Source organism: Halichoerus grypus, chromosome 7 (assembly GCF_964656455.1).
Source record: "Halichoerus grypus chromosome 7, mHalGry1.hap1.1, whole genome shotgun sequence".
NCBI classification, from domain to species: domain Eukaryota; kingdom Metazoa; phylum Chordata; class Mammalia; order Carnivora; family Phocidae; genus Halichoerus; species Halichoerus grypus.
Window position 1 is genome coordinate 154592988 of NC_135718.1, and position 14273 is coordinate 154607260.

Here is a 14273-nt window from a genome sequence, read left to right on the forward strand (position 1 = left end):
ATCAAAATCCCAGCAACATTTTTTATGGCAATTGTCAAGCTGATCTCAAAATTCATATGGAAACTCAATAGACCTATAAAAGCATAAATAACCTTAAAAAAAAGGAACAAAGTTGGAGGATTCCGTTTCCTGATTTCAAAACTTACTACAAAGCTACAGTAATTAAGACAGTGTGCTATTAGCATATGTCTATAGATTACATGCATCTGACCCACATCCATGAGTCAGTGGGATAGGGCTGAGAGTTCAGAAAGAATTCCTTATGTCACAATCAGTTGATTTTCAACACAGGTGTCAAGACAATTCAATGAGGGAAAGAAGAATGTTTTCAACAAATGGTGCTGGGACAACTGGATATCCACAGGTAAAATAATTAAATTGAAGTGGGTATTTACCCAAAGAATACAGAAACACTAATTCAAAAAAGATACATGCCCCCCTATGTTTACTGCTGCATTACTTACAATAGCCAAGATAAGGAAACAATCCACATGTCCAGTGATAGATGTGGGGTGTGTGTGTGTGCGTGTGTATAATGGACTATTAGTCATAAAAAAGGATGAGGTCTTGTCATCTGCAACCATATGGATGGACCTAGAGTGTATTATGCTAACTGAATATGTCAGAGAAACACAAATATCATGATTTCGCTTATATGTGAAATCTTAAAAACAAAACAAATGAATAAACAAACAAATAAGCAGAAACGAACCCATAGAGAACAAACTGATGATTGCTGGAGAGGGGGTCAAGGGATGAGCGAAATAGGTAAAGGGGAGTGGGAGATATAGGCTTCCAGTTATGGAATAAATAAGTCACAGGACTAAAACATACAGCATAGAGGGACACAGTCAACGACAGGTTGTATGGTGACAGACGGTAGCTACGCTTGTGGTGAGCACAGAATAACGTATGAACTTGTTGGGGTTCGCTCAGTCAGTTAAGCGTCTGACTAATGATTTCAGCTCAGGCATGATCTCAGGGTCGTGGGATGGAGCCCGTTGTCGGGTTCCACACTCAGCATGGAGTCTGCTGGAGATTCTCTCTCCCTCTCTCCCTCCCTCTCCCCCTGCTCGTGCTCTCTCTCCCTGAAATGAATCTTAAAAACAAACAAAAAGCTGGGGCGCCTGGGTGGCTCAGTTGTTAAGTGTCTGCCTTTGGTTCAGGTCATGATCCCGGGGTCCTGGGATCGAGCCCCGCTTCGGGCTCCCTGCTCGGCAGGAAGCCTGCTTCTCCCTCTCCCCCTCCCCCTGCTTGTGTTCCCTCTCTCGCTGTGTCTCTGTCTGTCAAATAAATAAATAAATTCTTAAAAAAAAAAAAAAACCACAAACGAAAAAAACCTTGTTGAATCATTATCATGTACACCTGAAACTAAAGTAACTGTGTCAACTATACTTCAACTAAAAAAAAAAAACAAAAAACAAAATTCAATAAGGACAAAACTAAAAATCAAAGCCTGGTTCTCCCTAAGTATTTTATCTTTTGGAGAATGATAGTACTATTTGTTTCCTGCATGAGCCAGCAATCAAATAGTCACTTTTGAAACCCTCATTTTCCTTTGCCTCAAAAAAAAAAAAAAAAATTAAATTGGACCCCTACCTCATATCATACACAAAAAGTAACTCAAAGAGATCATAGCTCTAAATGGAAGTGCTAAAACAATAAAACTCTTAAAAGAAAACATAAGAGTAAATCTTTGTGACCTTGTATCAGACAATGGTTTCCTAGTGATACCAAAAGCTAAAGTGAACAAAAATAGATAGATACTTGGACTTCATCAAAATTAAGAATTTCTGCTTCAAAGGATACCATGAAGAAAGTAAAAGACAAAGTCTAGAATGGGAGAAAATATTTGCAAATCATATCTGATAAAGGACTTGTATCCATAATATATAAAGAACTCTTTACAACTCAACAATAAAAAGACAATCAACTCAAAACAGGCAAAGGATTTAAACAGACATTTCTCCAAATAAGATATACAATGGCCAATAAGCACTTGAAAAGATGTTCAATGCCACAAGTCACTAGGAAAATGCAAATCAAAAACATAATGTGATATACTTCCTGCTCACAAGTATAGCTAAAGTCAAAAGAACAGACAATAACAAGTGTTGGGGAGAATGTAGAAAAACTGGAATATTCATACATTGCTGGTGGGACTGTAAAGTGGTACAGCTACTTTGGAAAGCAGTTTGGTAGTTCCTCCAAAGATTAAACACATAGTTTCCAAATGACCTAGCAATTCTACTATACACCCAGTTATATATCCAAGAAAATGAAAACATATGTACACACAAAAACTGTTCACAAATGCTCACAGCAGCAATATTCCTAAGAGCCAAAACGTGGAAACAATCTAAATGTCCATCACCGATGAATGGATAAACCAAAGTGGTGTAGCCATACAGCGGAATACTATTCAGCACTAACAACAGATGAAGTTCTGATAACTGCTACAACATGGGTGAATCTTTACATGAAGAAAAAGGCTATCAGAAAAGATCACCTGTAATATAATTCTAATTATTTGAAATGTCCACCATAGGTAAATCTATTGAGACAGTAAATTAGATTAGTGGTTGCCAGGGACTGGGAGAGGGGAGAATGGAGAGTGACCACTGATGGGTTTCTCTTTGGGGTGACCAGGATGTTCTAACATTAGGTAGCGACAGTGATTACATAGCTCTGTGAATGTACTAAAAACCCACTGAATTGTATACTTTAAAGATACTGATTTCATGGTTTGTGAATCTTAATAAAGCCATTATTAAAAAATGTTGCTATGTATGGGGGCGCCTGGGTGGCTCAGTCGTTAAGCGTCTGCCTTCGGCTCAGGTCATGATCCCAGGGTCCTGGGATCGAACCCCGCATCGGGCTCCCTGCTCCGCGGGAAGCCTGCTTCTCCCTCTCCCACTCCCCCTGCTTGTGTTCCCTCTCTTGCTATGTATCTCTCTCTCAAATAAATAAGTAAAATCTTTAAAAAAAAAAATGTTGCTATGTAGCCATAATAAAACAGCAACAGCAGAAACCACCATGATTAGTTTAGTCCTGATTACTATACGTCCGGCAATGTGCGGTAGACATTACATGCTTTGTGTCATTTTATCATCACAGCATCATTTTTAAGCATTGTACCAGTTGTCGCTGTGTAACAGACCACCCCAAAACTCAGTGGCTTCAAACAATATCTTGTTATTATTGCTCACAAGTCCGTAGCTTCAGGCTTGTTAATTCTTTGTTCTGGATCAGGTCTGGCTATCTCTGGTGGGCTTCCACATGCATCTAGGGTTGGCTGGCTAGGCAAGGTCAGCCTTAGCTGGGGTGACTGACTCTGCTCCACACTGTCTCTCATCCTGTGGCAGTGTGACCTGACTTGTCATAGCAGTGGCAAAGGTCCCGGAGAGCTAAAACACTAAAGACCTCTTCAAACCTGGCTCAGAGCCAGCAGTCGGTCACATTCTAATGCAGCCCATTACAGTTTCGGGGCAGGGGGAGGGAAGCACACTTGACCTCTCTCTATTTAAGGAGCTAGAAAACTCACAATTCTTCTGACACATGGAAACCACTGTACTGTTAAAAAATGGAGACTCTTGCATGCAAACATGGTTGTTGGACTTAAGAGCCTCCATCCTTATCACTATACCATGTTCTTCCTAGGTGGTCTCCGTCATTTATCTGTGCAGCTATTTGTTGATTTTGATCTTAGAAAAGTAATTATTAAAATCCATTTTATTAATATTGAACCTTTTTTCAGTTTGCAGGTGTCTTCTATGTAATAGAAATTTTTGTAAGTACACAGTTTTTAACATTTAGTTATAAAGTTAACCAATGAGAACTAGAAGTTGTTTCGATAAAATTCTAAATCAGAAATTACGGAACATTTTCTCACACCATACACAAAAAATAAACTCAAAATGGATTAAAGACGTAAATGTGAGAACTGAAACCATAAAAATTGTAGAAGAGAGCACAGGCAATAATTTCTCTGACATTGGACATAGCAACATTTTTCTAGATTTGTCTCCTGAGGCAAGAAAAACAATAGCAAAAATAAATTGTTGGGACTACATCAAAATAAATAGCTTCTGCACAACAAAGGAAACCATCAACAAAACTAAAAGACAACCTACTAAATGGGAGAAGATATTTGCAAATAATATATCCTATAAAGGGTCAGGATATAAAGAACTTCTACAACTCAACACCAAACCAAACCATACAAAACAAAAAAACCCAATCAATTAAAAATTGGCAGAGGACATGAACAGACATCTCTCCAGAGAAGACATCCAGATGGCCAACAGACCCATGAAAACATGCTGAGCATCACTCAGCATCAGGGAAATGCAAATCAAAACCACAATGACGTACAACCTCACACCTGCCAGAATGGCTAAAACCAAAAACACAAGAAACAGCAAGTGCCGGCGAGGCCGTGGAGAGAAAGGAACCCTCGAGCACGGTTGATGGGAATGCACGCTGGTGCAGCCACTGCGGAAAACAGCGTGGAGGTTCCTCAAAAAATTAAAAATAGAATTACCATATGATCCAGTAATTCCACTACTGGATGTTTACCCAAAGAATATGAAAACACTTATTCGAAAAGATACATGCACCCCTATGTTTATTGCATTACTTACAGTAGCCATATTATGGAAGCAGCGCAGGTGTCCCTTGAAAGATGAATGAATAAAAATGTGGTAGGCGCGTGTGCACACACACAGGAATATTACTCAACCATCAAAAAGATGAAATTTTGCCATTTGCAATGACGTGGATGGATTTAGAGAGTATGATGCTAAGTGAAATAAGTCAATCAGAGAAAGACAAAGACCATACGATCTCACTCATATGTGGAATTTAAGAAACAAAACAAACGAACAAAGAAAAAAGAGACTCTTAACTCTAGAGAGCACACTGCAGGTCACTAGAGGCGGGAGGGGGGCGGGGGGGCGGACACGGGGAAACAGATGAAGGGGACTGGGGTCCACTGAGCACGACGAGCACTGAGGACGTACGGAGGTCGGAATCACTTACTGTGCGTCCGACACTGGATGTTGGCTCTGCTAGAGTTAAACAAAAGCTAGGAAACCGAGTTGCAGGTTCTTCACAGTTTCAGCATCAAATGAAATTCAGCTTTTACTTCGTTCACACATTAGAAATCTTGAGCCACACAGATAAATAGTTGCAAGTGGTAACCATCTGCATATGCGGAAAGGGATCTGTTCTCCGAGCAGGTCTCAACGGTGGACTCCGGACACTCAGCCAACCCTGCAGGCAGACGAGCCGTCGTCCAGGCCTGGCTGGGCCATTTCCAGAGCACAGGCGGAGCGGAGTCAGCGTCACCCCGAAGGGCCCTGCGATGTTCGGAACGGTCGACGAGCGTGGGCTTCCCTTAGAGTCTCGGCGGCCTTAGCCCCCAACGAGAGAGGCAGCCTGTTCTCTGCAGCCGGGAAGCCAGACTGACCCCTCCTCTCCGGCCACGAGGGCCCCGGATGCATCGTCTTCCCGGAGAAGGCGGTCTCGTCCACGTGGGAAGTGGGTCGGTCGCGTAGCCACCTCCAGGAATTCTCTGCGCTACATCTTCTGGGGACCCTGCTGCTTCACCGGCCGCTTCTGTGTCACAGAGACGGCTTCTTTGCCGACACCCCACAAAGCAGCCCCTGCCGGCCCCAGGCTGCGTTCCCGCAGCTCCGACCCCGGCTCGGCCTTCCCAGAACCGGGAGGAGCGCTGGGGCCTTGCTCTGGGCTGGACTCCGGCAGAAGGAGGTGTGCCGCTGCTCCAATGCTCGGTCCACACCGCTGCGACCTTGTCCACGTCAGCAGCAGACCGGCTCGCTCTCTCCTCGGCCTGTGTGCGCCCTGGAGTCGCGCTTCTCATTTCCTCCGACGACTTTTCCTGTGCGCTCACAGCTCGGCTGACCGTGGGCGCGAGAGGCGCAGGCTTTCGGGCTGTCGGCTCTGGACACGCCTTCCCCGCTAAACTTCACCCCTGCTCACCTCTCGATGCCAGCCCCACACGTGCGACTCTTCCCTTCACCCGACGCTTCGAGGCCGTCGGAGGGTTATTAACTGGCCTCAGGTCCGCCCCGCCGTGGCTCAGGGACGAGGGAGGCCCGCGGGGAGGGAGGGAGACGGGGGAGCGGCGGTCAGCGGAGCCGTGGCCACACACGCGCTGGTTAGGTCGGCCGTCTTATGTGGGTGCAGCCTGCGGGGCCCCCAAACAGGGACGCTGGCGCATCAGCGGTCACTTGGCACACATCGCCATAAACGTCGAAAACTTCCCCAGGTTTGGGCTCTCGAAGTAAAGGCGTTTCTTTGAAACACACTGATTATGACAAACCTGAACAAGTGCAAAGCTCTGCGAGCTCTGGGTTGTACCAGTGGTACTATCCTCCTCAACAAACTGAACCGTGAAACATCGGAGAGGCTTCTGAAGGCTTCACAGAAGGCATGTTACATGAACGCACATGCCCAGCCTTACCACCCTACAACTTTAGGGCTCAGGGGTACACCTATGTTGAGCTCAACCCAACGGTGCATTAGATTAGTGTTGTGAAGTGGAGATGCATGAAGACTTAAAGAAAAAGATATAAAAAAACAATCTGATCTATGGTGGTGCTCATGTTGCAGGTAACTTTCTTTTTTTGATTTTGATTTGTAATGTTATTAACAATAATTAGCAATATTAATAATATTGTTTATGTAATAAAAACTGTCCAAACTTCAGTAAGGTGTCCATGTTAAAAAGATTTTTTTTTATGAGACCTAAGCAAAGCCATTTTTACAGTGACGTAATAAAAACAGAGATTGCTATGTATATATTATTCAATTACAACACTGTTTCTAATATTAAAATGGAAAGAACCTAAATATCTGTCACCAGCAGATAAACAGCATATCCATACAATGCAACATCATGCAGCTGTTTAGAAACAAAACAACCCTAGGAGCTCTCTGCATACTAACGAAGAAAAATCTCCAATATGTATTAAGTAGGGGATTAAAAGCACAGAACAATGTATACAGTTAGCTATCACTTGTGTAAAGGGGGAAAATATATATACAATTTGTAAAAAGGTCCATATTTTGAAGGATATACAAAAATTGTTAATACTAGTTGCTTTCAGGGAGAAGGAATGAGTTCCTATGGGGGCAGGAAAAGGGAGGGTGGTATCTTTTGTACTTTTTGAATCTGAACCCCTTTGCTATTACCTAGGCAAAGAGTAAATTTTACAAAATTAAATCAACAAACCCTTAGTGAAATCCTTTAAAGCTAACACATAATTTTCTGCGTGAATTATACTTCTGTGGATAGAAAACCTTGCTGCATCAAACTCTTAGAGATTGAAGATAAGTAATTAAAAGTACTGGGTCCTTACACCACATCTAAATCTACCTCAAGACTGTTTGATAAGCCCTTTGCATTCTCAGATGAGTACCTTTCACATAACATTTTCTACAGGAAAAAACAACATTGTTTTAAGCTCGTAGAAGTCTTTTTTTCCTTCTCTCTGGGCCCAAGTTTCCTACCTGTAAAACAAGGGCACTCTAGTGTGTTTTCCAGACATTTCCCTCCTCTGGCAATCTAACTTCTACCAAGCTAAGAGCAACGACAGCACTAACATATAAAAGAGATAAAAGGACTGTGCTGGTCAAGGCAGAAGTAAGGAGCATCCGCATTGATGTTTCCTTTCTTCCAGTGACTCAAGCACATTGGAAAATAATCTAGGGCTCCAACGACAGAAATAGCTAACATATTACTAACACTTTCTGTAAGTCAGGGACTGCTCTAAGCGCTTTATGTGAATTAACTCATTTTACCTTTACAACAACCCTATGATGTAGGTAGTATCTCCAATTTACAGACAAAGAAAACAGAGTGGCAAGTATGGCAGAATGGCTAAAAGCATGGACTGTAGAATCTAAGTGTTGAAATCTGAAACCTGGCTCTCCTACTTAATAGCTGTGTGACCTTGAGCAAGTTACTTAAACTTTGTGTGGCTGTTTCCTCATTTCTAAATGGAGGTAACTGTAGTATCTAAATCTACAATGTGTTACTACCACTAAGGTTCTACCTAACTTTTCACACCTAGGCTTTGCACCCATGCAGTCTGGAGTGTCCACTGATACTTTACTAATAGGCAATCCATCACCTGAAGCAGTAGTTTAAAATCTTGGTACCCCCCACCTCCAAAATTTCAGAGTTCTTCCCTTGTTAAAAGAAAATTATTTATACTATTATGCTTATATAGTATTTACCCACAACTTGTCAGATGTAAAGTCAACCATGATGATGTTCTAGTTTTTTATCTTTAAAATTTTTTAACATTTGAAACCTTATTTTGAAGTTTGTAGTGAAGAGGTTTTCCTGCTTATCTATCCTGCATTCAGACAACACCCCAGCAAGGAAGCACCATGAAATAAACGTTTAGTTGCTTCTATTGTAGTAGGCAAGTCTGAAGGCAGCTTAGTTAGCGGAGACTGCTGCTGTATGGTGGGGCCACAGAACCAGCTGTCCACTTACAGCTTGGGGACTGATGCCAGGAGCAGAGCAGCAGGGAAACATTGGAAATCTAGGCAGCTTGGCTGAGTGCAGATCACTTTACTTGGGGCAAACTTTCCGTTGAACCATACCCTCATTTTATGGATTAAAGCACGGAGGCGCCTGGGTGGCACAGTCAGTTAAGCGTCGACTCTTGATTTCGGTTCAGGTCATGATCTCGGGGTCCTAGGATCAAGCCCCGTGTCTGGCTCCATGCTCAGCGTGGAGTCTGCTTGTCCCTCTCCCTCTGCTCATTCCCCTCCACCCTTCCCCCTGCTCGTGCTCTCTCTCTCTCTCTCAAATAAATAAAATCTTAAAAACAAAACAAACTTTAATTTTTTTAAAGATTTTATTTATTTATTTGACAGAGAGAGACACAGCGAGAGAGGGAACACAAGCAAGGGGAGTGTGAGAGGGGAAGCAGGCTTCCCGCTGAGCAGGGAGCCCGATGCGGGGCTCAATCCCAGGATCCTGGGATCATGACCTGAGCGGAACGGAAGGCAGCCGCTTTAACGACTGAGCCACTCGGGCATCCCAAACAAAACAAACTCTTGAATTAAAGCACAAAACCACAATCCAAGGCAGGTATTCTGGAGCTTAATCATGATTTGGCTCCCCTTTCTGCATTAGTTTCTAGCTGCTGTGACAAATTACCACAAATTTAGTAGCATAAAACAACACAAGTCTGTCACCTCAGCGTTCTGTGGTTTAGAAATCCAAAATCAAAGTGTATATGTACAGTTGTGTTCTTTCTGGATGCTCCAGTAGAGAACCAGGTTTTTTCACTTTTGCAGTTTTTAGAGGCTGCTCTTTCATCTTCAAAGCCTGCAACAGCTGGTCAAGCCTTTGTCATATAGCAGCATTCAGCCGTTGACTCTTCTGCTCCCTCTTCCATCTTTTCACAACTCTTGTACTTATAGTGGGCCTACCACATAATCCAGGATAATCTCCCTATTTTAAGGTTAGCTGATTAGCAAACTTAATTCCATCTGCGTCCTTAATTCCCTCTTGCCATGTAACATATGCACAGGATCCAGGGACTGGGCCATGGGCATCTTTGGGGGACCATTATTCTGCCTTCCATACCTTCCTTGGTTCAAGTAATTCAGGTTTCATTCATTCAATAAGGTCATTTTACTGAGTATTTAATATTGTTTAGTAGGCACTGGAGCTTATACAAAAGAACAGGGTACTATCTTGTCTATACTTAGCTGACAATTCATGAAAGCAAGATGAAGGCAGAAACCATAAGTAAGCACCCTTCTTTGTATACGGGTGCAGTGGAATCCATTGTCTTTTCTTCGTAGCATATATACTTATGTTGGTGATGATAAATTTTTACTACAAAAACAATGTGGTATCGTGAAAAAGGTTTTTAGGACAGGCACAGTTAAAGATTTTATTTGAGAGAGAGAGCACAAGCATGAGTGGGGGGAGGGGCAGAGGGACAAGCAGACTCCCTGCTGAGTAGGGCTCAATCCCAGCACCCTGAGATCATGACCTGAGCAGAAGTCAGACGCTTAACGGACTGAGCCACCCAGGCACCCCAGGCAAAGTGAAATCTAAAGATAAAGTTACTGGACTTCTCTGAGCCTCAGGCTTCTCATCTGTAGAATGGGGATTAGGATGATATACCTCAAAGTGTTATTAAAGCAGGAACACATGCTCTACCGTTATGGCATTCCACAAATATTTCTCTTTCCCTTCTCAGATTTTAAGTATCTAACATTCTTTTAACATTTCCACTACTTACATTGCACTAGGGTTATAAAAGAATACACAAGAAGTGTTAGACCCAGTCCCTGCCATCAAATTAAAAATGTTGGTAGGGTAACACATTTGCATATACGACACAATTAAAGAAAGATCAAAGTAAACCTAGATAGGCTCCATGAAAGAGCTGAGACTTAATACATGGTTAGGAAAAGCAAACATACAGTGAGGTCATTAAAGCTCACTTCCTCTTTACCTTAAAAAATACAAAGCAAACAAACAAAACCTGATCCATACATTGAAATGTGGGAAGGGGGGTATGTCTACTCGAACTTTAGAGCTTGAATAGGGCTTTGAGCTCAATCTAGTAGAGTGATTTTCAAACTGTTTCCTGGATCCCTACAAGCCCACAGAAGTGAAGGAAAGGGAACCCAAGGAGATCCCTCCGGGAATGTATTCTGCTTTACCCTTTGGATGAAACTAAAAACTAGATTAGGCAGACTTGGGGTTCTGACAGTTCATAGTTCTCCTGAATTCCCTCATCGAGAAAAAGTAGGTGTTGGGGCCGAATGTTGATAAAGCAGCATCAGGAGCTGCAGAAATCTGCCAGGTCTCGGTTCGCACTGTTTTGTGAACCATTTGGAGAACAGGACACACACTACCAACTGCACCCACAAACCTGACCTGCACCAGGTCCGTGAACGGGAACACTCTCTGCTTGGCGTATAGTATCTCACCAACTCTGAAGGCCGATTTGGACTCAACTAATTTTTCTGTCCACTTTTTCGGGGTTTTTTTGATAAATAACAAAGAAAAACAACTTTCTGAAGGACACGCAAGAACTGGAAGATCGAGGCCAGCACGGAACTAGAAATACGTGGTTTCTTTACCCTCTGCCTTCAAGCTGCCGGATGAGGTTGAGGCTGTATCATCCAGCCAAGAGGAACGCGTGAAAGTGCTCACACGCATCGTGCGGGACACAGTGGCGAGAAACCCAAGCAGTCCAGGCGGGGCTTTACACCACAAAGCAAGAAAGGCGACCAGCGCGCGGGCTCCCCGGCGGGTCCAAGTCCGCCACACAGAGCCCGGAAGGAAGCCCCCAGGACAGCCGCCGGCCCCAGGGCCTCACCCCCTACCTCGCGGGGGCTCGGATCCTGCACCCTTCCCTCGAGGGCGCACCCCGGCGCCGGCTCCTTCCCCGGCGAGCGGCGCGGCGGGGGTCCCAGGGCCGCGAGCAGCACGCACCGCCGACAGCCGGCCGCTCTCCGCGCTTCCCGCAGAAGACAGGCGAACTCGGGCCGTTCGGCAGGAAGCTGCTCACCGCGCAGCCGCCGCGGCCTCCAACCGCCGGCCAGCGGAGGGGAGCCAGGCCGCCCTCGAGGCGCCCACCGCGGCCCGGCGGCGGAGCGCGGAAGGCAGCCTCGGCGGCGCGGCGCGGCGGCCGGGGAGGTGAGTCGGCCCGGGCCCTGCCCGGCCCTCGCGTGGCTCCAGCCCTCACGACAGCCCCGCCGCGGCGCCGGCCCTCCCCCCCTCCCGCTCCTGCGGCCGCGAGAATGGAACGGTCCGGCGGGGGGGATTGTGGGAGGCGCACGCGCGAGGGGCGGAGGGCATGTGGGGGGGCGGCGGCGGCGGCGGCGGCGGCGGCCGTGGCGGCGGTTGGTGGCCGTGGGGGCGGGGAGGGGGGGAGGAAAGAAGAGGCGGTGGAGGAGGAGGAGGCTGGGGCTCGCGCCGCCGAAGGTACGCGTGAGGGCCCGCGCCCGACCGCCCTGACAGGGGCCGAGGGGGAGCGGGGGGCCGTGCGAGCGAGCGCCGACGGGCCGGCGGGTGCGCCAGGCGGCCGAAGGCGGGGGTCGGGGGGAGAGCGAGCGGCGAGCCCGGAGACCGTCCGGCGCGTGCGGGCGGGCGTGCGCGCTCTGCGGTCCGAGTCGGGGGCGGGGGGGCCGCGGGGGGAGGCCGCGGGGAGGGACTGGTGGGAGGTGGGGGGGCACGAGGCGCCCTTCGCTCGCGCCCGCCCTCCCTCCCGAGCAGCCGCCGCCGCCGCCGCTCTGCCGCCGCCGCTCCCGCCGCCATTTTGGGTTCGCTTTGCGGAGGGGGAGACGATCCCCGTCTCGGTTGCGGGACCGCCTCCCCTCGGTGGCCCCTGCTCAGCCCCACGCCTTTCCCTTCTCTTCGCTCGCATTTCCGCCAGTCCGCGCACCCGCGGGCCGCCTCCTGACAAGCGGCAGGGATCCGCCGCCGACCCGGGGACGCGGAGGAGCCTGCTGGCGGCCGCCCCCCTTCCCCTCTTCCCTGCACTCTCCTCTCGCTCGGCCTCGGCCTCTGACACGGTGAGCAGAACCGCCCGCGGAGGCTTCGGGCCTAGGTGCTCCGTGAGCGAGGCGAGCCTGGGCGGCCCGGGAGCCACTGTCACCTCCCGGACCTGGACCTCCGTGGAGCGGCGGCAGGGGTGGGGGAGGGGAGGGAGGCGAGGGGGATCCTGAGCGTACCGGGAAGTCCCTCCCGGCGGGGGGGGAAGGGGTGTCCCTGACGGGCGGGCTCCCGGCCTGGGGGGAGGGGGCGGGAAAGTCGGCGAGCGGGGGCGGAGTCGCCCGAGCCCCTGACAGGTTAGTTGGCGCGTCGCGGAGGCGCGGCGGGAGCATCCCCCCGGTCTGGGGAGAGTGGCCGGGCGGGGGCTTCGGGGGGTGCTCGACCTGGCGCGCTCGGCCCACCTCGGGGGTGTACGTTGAATGGCTGTTCCTGGGGAGTTTGGACATGGAAAGACATGTTTTTGGTCTGGAAGACAGATGGTCTGCTGGTGTCGAGCGGCTGTGTTTGTGTGTGTCTGCGAGGCAGGAAAGTGTTCCGGAAGAGTTGGCCCGGGTTTGTGTAAGTGTGCTGGAGTTCCCCTCACGAGTTACCTCATTTTTAAAAGAAAATTGGGGATGTTCCCTTCCGGTGGACACGCGTGTGTATTGTAGAGCTGGGGAGCGCCTTCGTGCGGTTTGGGAAAGAGGAGTCATGGCGGTGTCGCGCACGGTGTAGCATCTCTGTGTGGGGCCGGGGATGGGGCACGTTCGTCGTAGCCGGTTGTGGTCTGAGGAGTTCCTCTGACTGGAGTGGGTCGTGTCCGTGAGAACCCCCGGGGTATCTGACCGAACAGCCCCCGCGAGGCTGTGGAGGAGGCCCGAGTTGATGCTAACACTTACCACAGAATCAGGCTTTTCAGAATGCTCCTTCTGTCTTTGTGATCCTACAGCTCTGTGTGAAAATGGTAGAAATGGTAGAAAATGGTAGAAGAGAGGTTTTCTCCCATTTGTAAAGTAGGAAAGGGAGGCATAAAGAGATCCTTTTTCCAAGGTCACACACTTCAAGTTGGTGACAAAGTTGAGACTCGACCTCGAGTATTGTGACTACTTGTCTAGTAGTCCGTTCACCACACGCCCCGGGCAGCTCAGGAGGTCTTGTCAGACCAATCCGGTTTCCAGAAAGATAGGGGATATGCGACTGGCCGGATTGTATCTGCCAGAGATCGGTTGTGTCACACGTAGGTGCGGATCGTAGGTTGGCCTGTAGGGAATGGGCATCCACAACTAGATTATTTCTTGTTTGTGGAGGAATCAGGGCGTTTCTGACACTTAGCTTGTGTATTTGAGGGAGGGATGTCTTCCACAGCTTAAGCCTGTACTGGAGCGGCTGACCGCTTAACTTTAGATCTATGGGAGGGAGGATCTTCTTTCATTCATTCAACAGTTTATTGAATAATTACTCAGTAAGTGGTCCCTGCCTTGGGGTGAGAATAATCAAGGTGACCCTGTTGAAACAACCTGGGTGCATATGAGGGGACTTGTCTTGACAGTGGTGGGTTATTAAGTCCAGCAAGGAGGACGAGTCAGTGTTGGAATTGAAACTAAAACTTTCCTAAAAAGTCTGTTCAGCTTGGAGGGAATTGACATATCCCAGACATTTTTATGTGGAAGGATACAAGTCTATTTACCAATCTAAAAGCATGGCAAGTTTGTGATACAGTGTACCT

At 47.7% G+C, this 14273-nt stretch overlaps 2 protein-coding genes across 10 annotated transcripts in view; one reads left to right on the forward strand and one right to left on the reverse strand.

The window, feature by feature from the left end:
* DAP3 (death associated protein 3) overlaps positions 1-11589 on the reverse strand; it is a 33529-nt gene extending 21940 nt beyond the window's left edge. For 2 of the 6 annotated variants that reach the window (XM_036067508.2, XM_036067507.2), the window contains exon 1: positions 11398-11589. The gene's annotated coding sequence lies outside the window, so the exon portion shown is untranslated. Of the gene's footprint in view, positions 1-11151; positions 11316-11397 lie in introns of those variants that run through there. The other 4 variants (XM_036067509.2, XM_036067504.2, XM_036067505.2 and 1 more) reach the window with 3 other exon arrangements.
* Positions 11590-11691: 102 nt separating this feature from the next.
* The window catches only part of ASH1L (ASH1 like histone lysine methyltransferase), a 193922-nt gene continuing 191340 nt past the window's right edge, over positions 11692-14273 (forward strand). The window contains exons 1-2 of one of the 4 annotated variants that reach the window (XM_078078559.1): positions 11981-11998; positions 12450-12588. The gene's annotated coding sequence lies outside the window, so the exon portion shown is untranslated. Of the gene's footprint in view, positions 11711-11904; positions 11999-12289; positions 12589-14273 lie in introns of those variants that run through there. The other 3 variants (XM_078078563.1, XM_078078561.1, XM_078078564.1) reach the window with 3 other exon arrangements.